This window comes from Chenopodium quinoa, unplaced genomic scaffold (assembly GCF_001683475.1).
Source record: "Chenopodium quinoa cultivar QQ74 unplaced genomic scaffold, ASM168347v1, whole genome shotgun sequence".
Taxonomy (NCBI): domain Eukaryota; kingdom Viridiplantae; phylum Streptophyta; class Magnoliopsida; order Caryophyllales; family Amaranthaceae; genus Chenopodium; species Chenopodium quinoa.
Genome location: NW_018744633.1, coordinates 195,065 through 209,228, shown reverse-complemented (window position 1 = coordinate 209,228; position 14,164 = coordinate 195,065). Strand labels below are relative to the sequence as shown.

At 41.1% G+C, this 14,164-nt stretch overlaps 1 pseudogene; it reads right to left on the bottom strand.

The window, feature by feature from the left end:
• The window catches only part of LOC110701537, a 33,774-nt pseudogene extending 20,779 nt beyond the window's left edge, over positions 1-12,995 (bottom strand).
• Positions 12,996-14,164: the final 1,169 nt, after the last annotated feature.

The following is a 14,164-nucleotide window of genomic DNA, read 5'->3' as shown; positions in this document are numbered from 1 at the left end:
AAAATGAAAAATCGCCGCATGCTTTTGATAAGTTAGGCAAAAATGAAAAATAAAAATTTGCACAAAATAAAAATTCAGATGCAAAATGATAAACACCGACTCAGTCGGTGCATTTAATAAAGTTCACCAAACCAAACGGTAGTAGTGGATTAAAATGTTAACCGGACCCCGTGCGGAAGAAAGAAATTGTTAATTAACACAGCTCCACAGCCTGTAAATACAAGGATACTCGGCACGCAGGCCGGAAAAAGCAAGTTTTGGCATACAGCCGCTGAATAAAAGAAAAAATAAAAAAAAGCAGAGATTGGCATACTGCCGCTAAATGGTCACTTCTGGCCTGCAGACGGTGCCTCCCGGTCTTCCTTCTCCTCATCATCTGCGGGTATCTCCCGTGCTTCACTAGGACCAGGAAGCTAAGGCGCGGGCGGCTCGTTGTTGGAGTTGACCCAGGCTTCGAAAGAGGCAGGCTCTGGCTCACCTTGTTCTCGCAAGTACACCACGTCCTCGGCGTACCTGTGAGCCAATGCCCAGACGCCATAATCCACGTCCGGGTACAGGGCAGCCCAGGTGATCTTCATCCGGGCGTCATTGTCAGCGTCACTCTCAGCAACAAGGCGGTTTTGCTCCGCCTCCAGGGTTGCTGCAAAGTTTATCTGAGCCTGAGCAGCCTCCTTCTCCAGCCTCTGAACCTTGGTCTTCAGTTTGGTGTTCTCTTCGGAAACACCTTTAAGTGTGCCAAGGTCCGTCTGGGCCTTCTTGAGCGCCTCACCAGCCTTTTTGGCGCTCTCGTCCGCCTTCTTTTGGGCCTCCTCCGCCTCCTTCTTAGCCGTCTCAGCATCCGTCTCCCGCTGATTGGCCGTGTTCAGATCTGACTCCAGCTGCTGGATTCTAGACGCCTGTGTCATAATTATTGCTTTAGTTTCAAGTTCATTTACGATAGTCGAGTGTAAAGCAATATTATCAGCGTCTATGGCGGACTTCTTGGCCCTTTTTACCTCTTCCCGTTTGCGGGAATAAGGACGTTTGAGTCCGTCCACCCGCAGCATGGCCTGCAAAAAGACAGGCGGTATAAGTATGGCAGGCGGGATAAAACACTTGGAAAAAACAAAATTGGATTGACAAGTGTCTTACCTCAGCCAGAAGGGATAGAATGCGTTCAAGATTGAACGTCTCTATCCTAGGGATATTTTCCTTATCCCTCTTCCGGACGGCTTCCAGCATGGCCTTGGCATGCTTCTAGACGTCTAGCCAGCGGGGAGATTGATCTGCACCACAATCAATACGTGATGAGTGCGAGACTAAGGCGACACCTATTTGTTGTCGGCCGTCTGAAGATGACGTCTGTTAAGAGTGCGATTTCACCCGTAAAGGCCACCCCAGCTCAAGCGGGGATTCAAAAGGGTTCTTACCTTCAGAGCCGGCCAAGCGGGAACCGCTTACAGGCGTGGTGAACCCCGCGACTGCCGATAAGGGGTAGACAAGATCAAGGCACAGGCTGCTGCCTACCTTCTCGAGTCACCCCGCTATCCGCATCTGCTGATGCCCGGCTAAGGCACCAGGAGTTGATGCAGAGGTGGATTTTTTTATTTTGTTGAGAATGGCAGGGTTCTCCTCCCTAGCCCGTTTGAGTTGTTTCTCAAACGACTTTCCAACCTCTCCTCCCTGCAAAAATAACCAAAGTTAAGGTTAGCATCCAGGAAAAATGATTTTAAAGGATCAATTTGTGAAAGGGTCAGGCGTTTGATACCTTGGCCTTGACCTCAGCCGCAACTTTCTCCGCAAGATCTTTGCGGATGGTTGCAGAAGACCGCTTGGGAGTTTTCTCTGACTACAACATGTTTAATGCTTCTTCTGCAAAAAGAAAGAAATTGTTCAATATCATAAATCAATTCCGATAGAAAATTACTACAGACGGATATAAACTCGGGCGCATACGTTTTGTAAACATGTGCCCTAGCCCGCAGGCGGCTAGGAAACACTCATCCCTGAACCAGGCGCTCTTGGGGATCCAGTTCTTGGGAACTTTTATTGTTTCCCGGTTGACAGAGTTGCGTCTGTGAGGCCGAAAAAGTTTGCCTCAATTATCTTGTTAAAATCTTCCTCTGGGATCCGGGGAAGAGCGCACTTCCTGCTTAACAAGTCGGGCTTCTTATTGTACAGACGGAATTCATAATTTTCCCGTCTGGTTGGGGCTGACATCAGGTAGAACATGTGCTTCCAGCCATCGAACTTCGAGACCTTGTCCAAGGTCATCATATATTGAGGCTGCGTGGATAGAGTGTACCACGCCCTCCAGCCGCCTAGGCTTCTGCTAAGATAGTTCATACTCGCAAAAGCCTCCCAGCCGGGGTTAAGCCCCTAAAACTCGCAGGCGGCAACATACCCCAGAATGTTTGTCCAAGAGTTGGGGGTAAGTTACCAGATTCCGAGGTCGTAGCCTCTCAAAATTGCCTTCACCGTCTGGTGAAGGGGAAAGCGGAGACCAGCCTTGAACGCCGCCTCATAACAGCCAAAATAGATGTTGGCGTTCTGTTCATCGTTCTCCCAGGCGATGGTGCTATTCTAAGGCGACACCCGGATTCTATACCCGTCTCCTAGCGGGTGTATTTGGGTGAAATTCTTCAAGTTCTCCTCCATTTGGATCCGGTCTTTAGAGGAGACGTGGATGTTGAAGGGATCATCCTTCTCGTTCCACTTTTTCCTTTCTTCCTCCTCGCGATCCGGAAGCGGGGGTAAGTCGTCACTACTCTCAGAGGTAGAGGCGGAGCTGTCGCTCTCCATCTCCTCCTCACTTTGATTCAAGGGGGCAGAGGCGGCCTCGTCGCCGCCTTGGTCGCATTCCTCCAAGAAGGAATCAGCAGGAGTTGAAGGGGCGCTCGGAGGGGATCTCTCCAGAGCCGTCTGGCCTCCCTGACCAGACGTTTCTCCCTCATGCGTTTGGCCGCCTGAGCCTTCGCTCTTGTAATTTGGATCAGTTGTCGTCTGCTTTATCCGAGCCATTGTGTCCTGCACAGACACGTAACTGGTCGGAATCTGAGGCAAAGGGTGGTCCCAACACCCCGAGACGACACTCCAAGTCCTTGACTTAGTCGTCCCTGGTGACCGGCTGGACTCTAACCTAGGCTGTGCCGTGTGTGTTGGTGATGCATCCATTTATTGCAAGAAATATGTACAAGCGGTGAAAAAAGAAAAAGAGCTGAAAGAAGCAGAGACGGTACCTTTTGAAGAGATATCTGAAACTAGGCGGGTCCGGCTGGGTCTCTGGAAGACGAGCTTTGTTGCTTGCGCCTGACTCAAACGGGTGACGTCTGCTCTCTCAAAGTTCTCTCTATAAAAAATTTTATAAGCGTACCAAAATTATGAGGGTAAACGACTATATATAGAGGGTAAAAACGGGGGCATTTCCGTAATTTACCCGGAAGGTGAACGGTTACTCTTTAATGGTAAAATTACCGCCAATCGGAGCGTGACACATGTCACAAAAGCCATGTGGCGTGCCACGTCACATCTGTGAGGGGCAAATGCTTAGGGTAATTTTACCCCGCCACGTGGTCTAATCAGAGGACGACACGTGTCAGCCTCAGGATGGCCCAAAGTGCACCAATCTCTGCTTGACACGTGTCACTCCAGAAAATAAGGGAAAAAAGGCGGCCTTCAGGCCCAAATCCCGAGAAAAGCCGCAAAGCGGCGCAGCCCACCACTGATTAGGGTATAGTGACCTAATCAGGGGCACAAATCCCAAAGACCCTATAAATAGGGAGATATCCCTCTTTTTAAGGGGACGTTTTGATCATTTATTACACATTTACTCTTTGATAGAGACATCCTGAGCTTGGAATCCGAGCAGATCCCTACCTAAATTTCTGCACCTTTTTCTCCCTTCAAGTTTCTAACTTTTGCGTCGGAGGCGGAGCACCACCCATCTGGTGTCTTCGTTTGTTTTGCAGGTACAGCTCACCCCGGACCAGTCTTCGTGTTGTAACTCTCCCGAGGGACAAAAACACCCAAAACACTACTAACAATAGTAACCACGGTGGCTGGAACGGAAAGAAGAACGAAAATCCTTCTTCTTCCGAAAACGCCCACTCTAGTAATAATGTTAGTACCTTTGACCATAATGATGTCTTAGCCATGGACAATCAAGGATCTAAAAGGAAACCCAGGCGAGAGTTCGCACCCATTGGAATGACCTACGATGCTGCTTTCGATCATCTCTATGATCGAGGATTAATCAAACCTATTGGCCCTACCGAGGATCCAACACCAGAAAATTGATCTTCGAGATGGAATCCAAACTCCTATTGCAAGTACCATCGAGGGCGTGGTCATACTATTGATGAATGCTACAGGTTTCAAAACCTCATTCAAGATCTCATAGAAGCAAATAAGATCCCATTGCCTTTAGCTAGCGAGAAGACTAGATGATGTCGGAGCAAACAACACAAGATAGAGGCGAGCTTCAACGACAAGATTTCGTGACCTCTTTTTTCTATTTATTTTTCATTCTTTCCTTTCCCCAATAAGTCTAGCATAGACACCTTTTCCTTTCCCTTAGATTAATTTTGTAGATTCTTTCTTTTCCCTTTTCTTTTAATAAAAATGAGCATTTATTTCCTTTTCATTATATTGCATTAAAAAAAAAAAACCATGTCGAACTAAGTACAAGGTATACCAATGATTTGAGGCACCCCTTGTAGCCACATCATATCTCCTTTCACTTTTCAAATATGCAATCCTTTCTTCATAAACCACTTTGAGCCTCGTCTAACGATAGACCCTTCTTTTTTCAACCCATATTTACCTAACCTTGGGATGGGATGGTGTGCAACTTATGCAATTCTAAAAAAGACTTGAGTGATTCAAAAAAAATTAAAATAGCAAAAATAAGAAAAAGCAGAAAAATAAATACAAGTGTACAAAAGGGTAAGTGTTCCAATGTCTTTGATATGAAAATATCTTCGATAAGAACACGTCTCAGATTGCGTCTCTTATCGAGTGCTCGGTACCGTTCCTGAGAAACATGAATACCAAGTGAGTGATAGACCGCATGATCGGGATTACCCATGCTTATAAAAATAAAATAGATGCTGAAGCAAAAGATAAAAGAGCTAAAAAAATAATAGAAATTCAAGCATAAAAATACAAAGATTCAAAAGCAAGGTTGCACACCTTGCGGGCTTATCTAGGGTTTTGAGCCTTTATCCCCTTCTTCTTCAACCTTTAGCCTAACCACGTTACAACCCTTAAAGACCTTTTTGAGGTATACACACTTGTGCAAGGTTCGGCTAGAGCTACGTTCGACCTGATTCCTAACGGATACGTAGGCAACCTCACATTGAGGTGCGGCCGTAATAAAAAATGCATTCATATTCACATTCACACACTTACACCATGATCATATCAAGGGATCTCCAATGCTCATCCCTATTCACTTAGAGCTAGACTTGGGGGCTTGATCCTTATATCATTAGCTTACCTAGCCTAAGAGTCACCACCATTAACTCTTTTCAATAATATTTTCTCCACACACTTAGCCTTTGCGGCCTAGCTTTAGTGTCACTATCACACATTGCACAGATACATGACCAAATATACTTCCCTTAGGAACCCTTTTTCATGAAATCTTAACGATGAAGCTTGTCATATAAACATCACTCATCAATCATAATCATCATTGCATCACGAAGTATGAAGTGCTTAGCCTCCGTGCCTAAGTTACATAAATGCTTTCATCATTGAGTCAACAGTTGAGATATCCAAGGATGGATTAATCCTTGCACCTTGAGAGATAGTATCAAATAACATTTGACTAAGCTCATTCAACATGCACCTTCAAAACTTCGATTATTTTTCGCGTCTTTCTTTTCCGGGATAAAGTCGGTACCCTCCATGAAAATGACGGAAATTTTTTTCTTTTGGCATTTTTGAGTCACATTGAGTCAACACTATGCACACACGGGTCACGAGTCACACGTGTCATTTTACTTCGAGTCGAGTCAACCTCGAGTCAGTCAATCATAGTGAATCAAGTTTATACCTTGAGTCGTGTCAAGTCAATGAGTCAAGCAACATTAAGCCTTACGTCAACCCTAAGATAATTAAAGAGATTGGCAAAGTTCTATAGTCTAAAATAAATACAGGTGCAGCAGAATAGGGAAGACCCTACTCCAATTCTTGGCTCCAGAGATATTTCAGCAGCGACAGAGCTCGAAGCCTCTCAAAAAGGTGATTTCGACCTCATGCAGAAATTTTGGGTTCCTTGGTACGCCAGTTAGCCCCTATAAGCAAATTGACATGATTAGTAGTCGGCTTCATTACAATCGTAGTACGTGATTGACCTGGCAAAAAATCGTCACACTTAGCTTAAGCGCCTAAAACACTGGCTCATTACAATCGGTTCAAAAGCAAGCACTTAAACGACAATATTTCCAAATATGGATTGTCGCGCATTCTTATTAAACGACAAAGTTTTCCAAGATTGGATTGTCATGTCTGGAAAAGTTTCCAAGCCTGGATTGTCGTGCTCCTTCCTTATTGGCAAGTTTTTCCAAGTTCGGATTGTCATACATTCATCGGCTCGATTGGCAAGTTTTCCGAGATTGGATTGTCATACACCCAGTTCCTTATGAAAAAAATTTCCCAAAGGATTGTCGTAGGTCTCTACTCATCATAAATTTCGGCAAAGGTTCCTCAACGTGGATTGTCATTCATTTCATCAAATGGAAAATTTTCCCGAAGTGGATTGTCGGTCGACTCTTTTTTGCAAATGTTCCAAGACACGGATTGCAAAGTGTGGCAATATTTTCCTAAAAGGATTGTTGCATAGCAATGGAAAATTTCCAAGGTGGATTGCTTTCAATAGTTATATTCCAAGATGTGGATTGTCGATCATAGCAAAGTTCTTATGAAAGATTGTTATGAAGCATTAGCAACTTTTCCCAAAAATTAGATTTTGGCAAATTTTCCCAGATACGAATTGTCGCTTCATCGTGGCAACGTTTCCAAGGATGGATTGTTACATGACATTGACAACTTTCCCTAAATCGGATTGTCATACATCATACAAGAGTTGTGTTGGCAACTATTCCCAAATAAAAGAGGATTGTCGACATACTGGTTCACAAGCAACAAAGCGCCGACGTACAAGCATAAAAGCATTAAGGATAAAAGCAGTGATCTTTTTGAAGACTATCACAGCGGAAATTGGAGTCATATCAAAAAGAAGCTCTTTGTTCAGAGACGCGTGAACATATCCAAAAGAAGCTCTTTGTTTAGAGATGAGTGAACATCGAAACAGCAAGGTGGCATTCCCTAGATTTTGGAGAGTTGTCACAAACAACTGAGGATTGTTTCAAGAGAAGCAATCTTCGATGGTATTCCCTTGGACGTGGAATATTATCAAAGCGGAGAAGGATCGTTTAAGGCGAAGCAATCTTCCAAATTTGGAAGCAGTTACAGGCGTAGCGGTTTTCAAGCGGGATGGCATTCTTTGGCTTGCAGGAGGTCATTAAAACGAATCGGTTACTTTCAGAGACGTGTGCTCGACGTTGCAAGATACGCGTTTCTTAACTCTTTTATCTATTTAACTAACGCTAGTTTGCAGGTATCGGCGTTACAAGAGTGATTTAGGATCGCAGAACGTTCTAAATCATTCTCCGTCCCTATCGCTACTTTGACTTTCGTTTTCGAAACTTGCGTTTCTCCAAACTCAGTCAAAGTGGGGGCTTCTGTAGACACCCAAATGTGTCTCCCCAAAACCAAACCCGGTGATGAGTACCTTTCACGTTGAATGATAATCGAATGAAGTGAAAGTGTGGAAGGTCTAGTGTTGCGGAAGTTTTTATTTCTTTTCTCTTCTCTCTGTTTTTGAAAACTTATTTTAAGAAAACAGCCAATCCAGTTTAGTTGGTCAATGATATGGGTCCACTAATAGTGTAGTTGGATGGGGCTTCACAAGAGCTTTCCAACGATATATTATAAGCCCAATTCCGATGAATATTGAGGAAGTTATGGTCAATTTACCAAACTGGGCCCGGTTTGAGCCTTATATACGGCCCAATGATCTAGGGGAGGGCCTAATATGATTTATCATTCCTAATGCGATTAGGAATGGTTTTAGTCTTCTAGATTCTTCTAGAAGGTTCTTTTCATTCCTAATTCAATTAGCATTGATAAATTGACTTTTGTTGACTTTTCAGAGTTTAATCAAAATCAAATAGCATTTTTGAGGAAATTATATGATTTTATCTTCCAGTACGGCAAACTTATCTGATTTTCAAAAACACGTTAAAACCAGGCTTGACGCCTGACCCCAGGCATTGGACCTTGGGACCAGGCCTGGCGTCTAGCGCTAGCCACTGGCGCCTGGCGCTAGTGTTGGTGCCTGGCGCCAGGGCTTGCGCCAGCTCTGTTTTTTGTGCGTCACTCTATTTTGTTAATTTTATCTTTTTGGCTGATTTTCTCTATAAATAACGTATTAAAACTCCATTTTCATTCACCAACTCTCATCAAGATTTTCTTGATTATTCTCTCTCTCTCTCTCTCTCTCTTTTTCTAAACTAGCCTTTTCTCAAAAACAAAATTCCGCATTTGCAAGATCTAGAAACACCTAGCCATATTCGAAGTAGCCTTCGCCCTAGACGTGAAAGGTTTAATTTCTGAGGGTTTGGTCCCAAATCTTTATTTCAATTATTTAATTTGATTGTTTGTTTATTATTTTCCTTGAAATTACTAACGTGTGTATTTTGTTATTAGAAAGAGGTACGAAGCATCAAAGTAAGTGCTTTAATGGTTTTAATTGATATTATGATGTAGAAATCATGTTTACATTGTTATTATGATATTCCTAGTATCATGTCTAGGGTAATTTTAATATTAAATATGATTGTTATGATGCTTCCTATGTTCTTCCTAATATTTATGATTGTTAGTAACATGTTAGGGCTAAAGATTTGATTTTTAATGCTTAGTGACATGCTAGGGTTTGTTATTAATCTTGTTAGTATCATGCCTAGGATCTTGCTATTTTTATTATGCTTTAACATGGACATGATTATGATTATAATGGTTATGGATTATGATGATATTATTGCTATTATTATTGATTATGATTATAATTATAATTATTGTTATGATTATTATGTTGCTTGATATTTATTGTTATTGCTTAATCACGGCTTTTATTGCATGATTAAAGGGAATTTTGTATTTGTAATCACGCTTAATAAGATAATTAATAATCTTGTTTAGGGTTAATTTGATTATAATTTCAAGTGATCGCCAATAATAGATTTATTTGTGCATTAATATTCAACCAACATAGATAAACAGGTTTAGGGTTAATCCTATTGATTGCATGTTAATTAAAAAGTGCACATGAATACGATCTGAATAAAGTAGAGGCCTATTATTAGGGCAGGTTCAATCTCTTTTAGGTTGGATTTGTACCTTCATCCCCGAACCCTTATTTGGTTCTAGACCTTATGGAGATGACGATCTCTTGGATCGTTAAGGGGTGTAACCTTCACCCTGTGAACGGTTTACAAGTTCCTAAAACTTGTTGGCGACTCTTTTGCTCTATCTTCTTCCCTTTTGGACGCCACCGTACTTAAGTGTATGATCAAAGTGGGGTTCAAGCTAGTGGGATTAAAGCTTGAAATTATTCCCTACAATTGCAAAGTCAGAATAAAAGTCTCATACATATAAGGGATGATGCCAAGTGCAAATAACATATCCAAGTGCATCACAAGAAAATTAAATGTTAAAACATCAAGGCTGGAAGATCTATTCAATGCGAGTCAAGCCCTTGACATCTCTCAGCCTAAAGTTGGCTCTTTAATCCTTCCGCTTGACCTATTCAAGTGATTCTCTCAACTTGGCCTCCCTCCACTTGGCCTATTCAATCATTCTCTCACCTTGGCCTTCCTCAACTCGACTTATTTAGTAATTCTCCCTTAGACTGGCCTCCCTCAGCTCGGCCTAATCAATGACTTTCTCAGCTTGGCCTATCTTTTATTGGCCTCTCTTTGCTTGGCCTAATGATCACTCTCTTAGCTTTGCATCCCTCCACTCATCCTATTCAATAATATCTTAGCTTGGCCGTGTCTTTGCTTTGCACATTAATTTATTATTGGCCCAAATCGAGCACACTCTTGGTATTTGAAGCAAGGCCCTCGGCCTCGAGTGAGCTTGACCCTCAGCATGATAAGCCAAGCCCTCGCCATCTCTCAGCCTAGAAGAGGCCCTCAACTCCCTTCACTAGGCCTACTTTATGACTCTCTCAGCTTGGCCTCCCTCTGCTCGGCCTATTAGGTTACTCTCTCAGCTTGGCCTCCCTCTGCTCAGCTTATTGAGTTATTCTCTCAGCTTGGCTTCCCTTCGCTCTCCCTATTGAGTTACTCTCTTAGCTTTGCCTCCCTCTGCTCGCCCTATTGATTTACTCTCTCAGCTTGGCCTCCCTCTGCTTGGCCTATTGGGTAACACTATCAACTTGGCCTCCATCCGCTCAGCCTATTGAGTCATTCTCTCAGCTCCACCTTCCTCCTCTTGGGGTATAAAGGTTTTGGGGATATTTTTAAAAGTACCTCGACATGGGGTATAAAGTACTTGGTTTATTTATTAGGTACCTCTGCCTAGGGGTATAAAGGACTTGGTTTTGTTCTCAAATTATCTCCGCCCGGGATATAAGCTTCATGGGTTTTTATTTTTCAAAGCACCGACCTTGACCCAAAGTATAAGCTTCTTGGGTTTTTATTTTTCAAAGCACCGACCTTGACCCAAAGTATAAGCTTCTTGGGTTTTTTATTTTCAGTTGAGTACCTTTGCCCAGGGTATAAAAGCTCTTGACTTTTTCTTCTTCAACACCCAAGCTCTCAGTCTATCTGCATAAAAGAAAAAAAAAATAGCTCATTTCCCTTGGCTTTCCTTCAAGCAATGCCCTCGGACAATGTAGGCCTAGGCTTTCGGCATTCAACTAAGCATACCTCGGCCTACCTTTCGATATATTTAAAAAAAAAAAATTGAAATGAAAAAAATGAAATTTTAGACCAAGTACTTGGATCCGAGGGCCCAGCTTGGAAGCAGCACACCAAGCAACCCTCTCAGCAAGCCCTTCAAGGCCTTCAGCATGCTTATTTATGGGCCCTCAACAAGTCTACTCCCTCATCTCCTCCCTCCACTCATCTTGCCTACTCATTACAACTCAAGAAAATCTCACCTCTCACACAATAGCTCCTCCTAGCTCTAATCTCTCATCCTACCCTTCAGCTAGGCCTCATACCACTTACAAAATCCCTCAGCTCGGCCTTGTTCCCTCGCCTCAGCTATGTGACGAAGTCGAGCGCACAACATATAAAGCCCTGGGATCTTAGTAACCCGAGCGCAAAGCTACACCCAGCTCCCCCCTCGGCTTGCTTGGCTGGGCGCCACCCCTCAGCCGTTCGGCATTCCAAAAAACAACATTATAGCCTGAAAATCCGAGAGCTAGGCTTGATGATTCAAAGCCCTCAAATCTATCTTCTCGAATACAACAATTTAAAACAGAAGAAAATAGTTCTTCTCTTGGCTAGGCCTACCAAGACTTCAGACCTCCAACAGACGAGCAAACCGATTGATATTTTCAAAGAGAAACAACAAGTTTTCCAGGAATTAAAAGAAAAAGTGAACTACTTTAATTATTTGCATAAGACAAATAAAGGAAGAGGGATACGTGTTGTTGAAATGGAAAAAGGGTGGTCCATATCAGTATCTTTAGCTAAATGGGCTCTTAGCTAAGCGTAAGGCTTACCTCTCAATATATTATCAAGATAAGTCATGCCCTGAGCAATATACATGGGGCTCAGCCTGAAGAAAATATTCTGAAAAGGGAAAAACCATCCGTTATCCATAAGCCGTCATCAAGCTTAGCTCTCAAAACTGCTCAGTCATCTCAATTAAAGTACTTTCAATGCATTGCTTGGGGCTGGTTTTTACCCTTGCAAGTTGCTTGGGGCTCATTTTTAGCCCTCAGATACACTTGGGGCTTGTTTTAGCCCTCGCGTACGTCTTAAGATCCACTCCGGCCTATGTGACAGCGTCTCTCATCTTCATTCCGCGTGATATCCGAAACTTCATGCGATCTCGTTCCCATATCATGTGTGGGGCTAAATGTTTGGGCCAAGTCTATTGTCCTAAGCCCATTAACTTGGAATTACAAAAATACCCATGATCCAGCCCATCATTAGTCAGAGCAAAGTACGGATTTACCCCTAATCTGTCCAACTGAGTACAACTTCTGCCACTTGAAAATACATCTATAAATAGCTCTCCAATTATTAATGATGGTAACTTTTTTCTAATTCTCTAACCTTCTCTCTCTACTTTCTCTCTTTAGAAAGTACATGTGCTGACTTAAGAATCAGAGGAGCTTTCCCGGCCCCGGGGCAGCTAACCTTCTCTATTTTGCATGCCGAGTTCTCGGACATCAAGGCGGAGCTCTTAGACAGACCTTTGCTAGGTAGAGCCGAAAAACATTTGGACAATCGGACACAAGCTCTAGGACATCTTGATACCTTACTACCCTAAAACTCCCAGGAGCATTCTATTTCCAGAAACAGGTACCAAAGTTATCAGTTTTTTCCTTTAGCTCATCCAAAGACAAGATAGGCACTTCAATTGGTGGTGCTGCTGACTTCTACATATCTTCCTTTAAAGGTGTTGTTGGCTTTTGGTTCCTTACAGCTCCTATTTTTCACAATAAATGCAGAAAAGTAAGTTTGGGTTCATCAATTCTTTACAAAATTTTTTAAATTGCAAGTAATATTCTAACTCAGCGAAGCTTCTACCGTAGTCGTCGACTATAGATGACTACGGACGACTATGGACGACTACGGTAAGAGATTAAATCTCATCCATTTATTTTTTAATTGACTAATTTTAGCCGTCCAATTCGATACCTCAACAAAACAGTCATCAAGTCTAGTCATCAAGTCATTAACACAGTAATCGAGTCTAGTCATCAAGTCATTACACAGTCATCAAATCTAGTCATCAATTCATTACACAGTCATCAAGTCTAGTCATTAAATAGTCATCAAGTCATTAACTCTAGTTTGGTTAATTAATTTGTTCAAAAGGTTTTTTTTTTTTTTTTTTTTTTTTTTTTTTTTTTTTTTTTTTGCTTCTTTTATACAATTGAACAAAAATATCTTATATTCATCTTCAACCTATATTATCTAAAACCTTCATGTTCAACCTACAACATTCATTCTTCTAGTTCAAAATTAATTAAATTCTTATATTTTATTTAATTTCATAATTAAATTGATCATCATGTAATTAAAATTTTGGCTTCATATAATCGTTTTTCCTTTTATACATGGAGTACAAAATCAATGGAAAACTTCGTTCATAATCTCTTATTGTAGTCTCTTCACCCCCACCCTTTTCAAGTAAAGTAATTTATTTAACGATTCGAATAATAATAATTGTTTTACTATTAGTCAAAATTATATTGTGCTTGAGTTTGATATAAGTTCAAGATTCATCCGCAATTGTTTTTTCATCATTTTTTTTGAATAGCAATCCGCCATTGTTAAAGTTGAATAAAGGTTGAAGATGAATAATATTTTTTTATTTTTTTAAAAAAAATTAAAAACTGAACAAGACGTTTCAGAGGCATGATTTTAGGTAAATTTACTTTCTTTGTTTTATTTTTATTTATTTTTTAAATATAGAGGGTGATTTTTTGGAATATTTTTAACAGGATATATGTATCCTTTTTTATCTCAAGTTTGAAAAAAACTAATTAGCCAAAAAAAATACTCCGTACTGTAATATTATTTACCCCCAAAAAAATTGCTTTTTTTTTTTTTTTTTTTTTTGCAAATAAAAATTGAAACTTACGTTGTGATGGTTTCAAAAAATATAGTTTCCTTTTTTAGGGGAAAAAAACAGTTTCCTTGAATCATGGTAATTGTTTTTCCTAAATTTATCCTTAATTATCTTTGCCGAAAAAAATTATTAAAATAATACATTGTTGAAAGGATATTCAATGGCCATACAAAAATTGTGGCTACTATATTACTTTATGATCTAGACCAAAGGAAATCTTACTTATTTATTTGTTTGACCATGATATATATATATATATATATATATATATATATATATATATATATATATATAT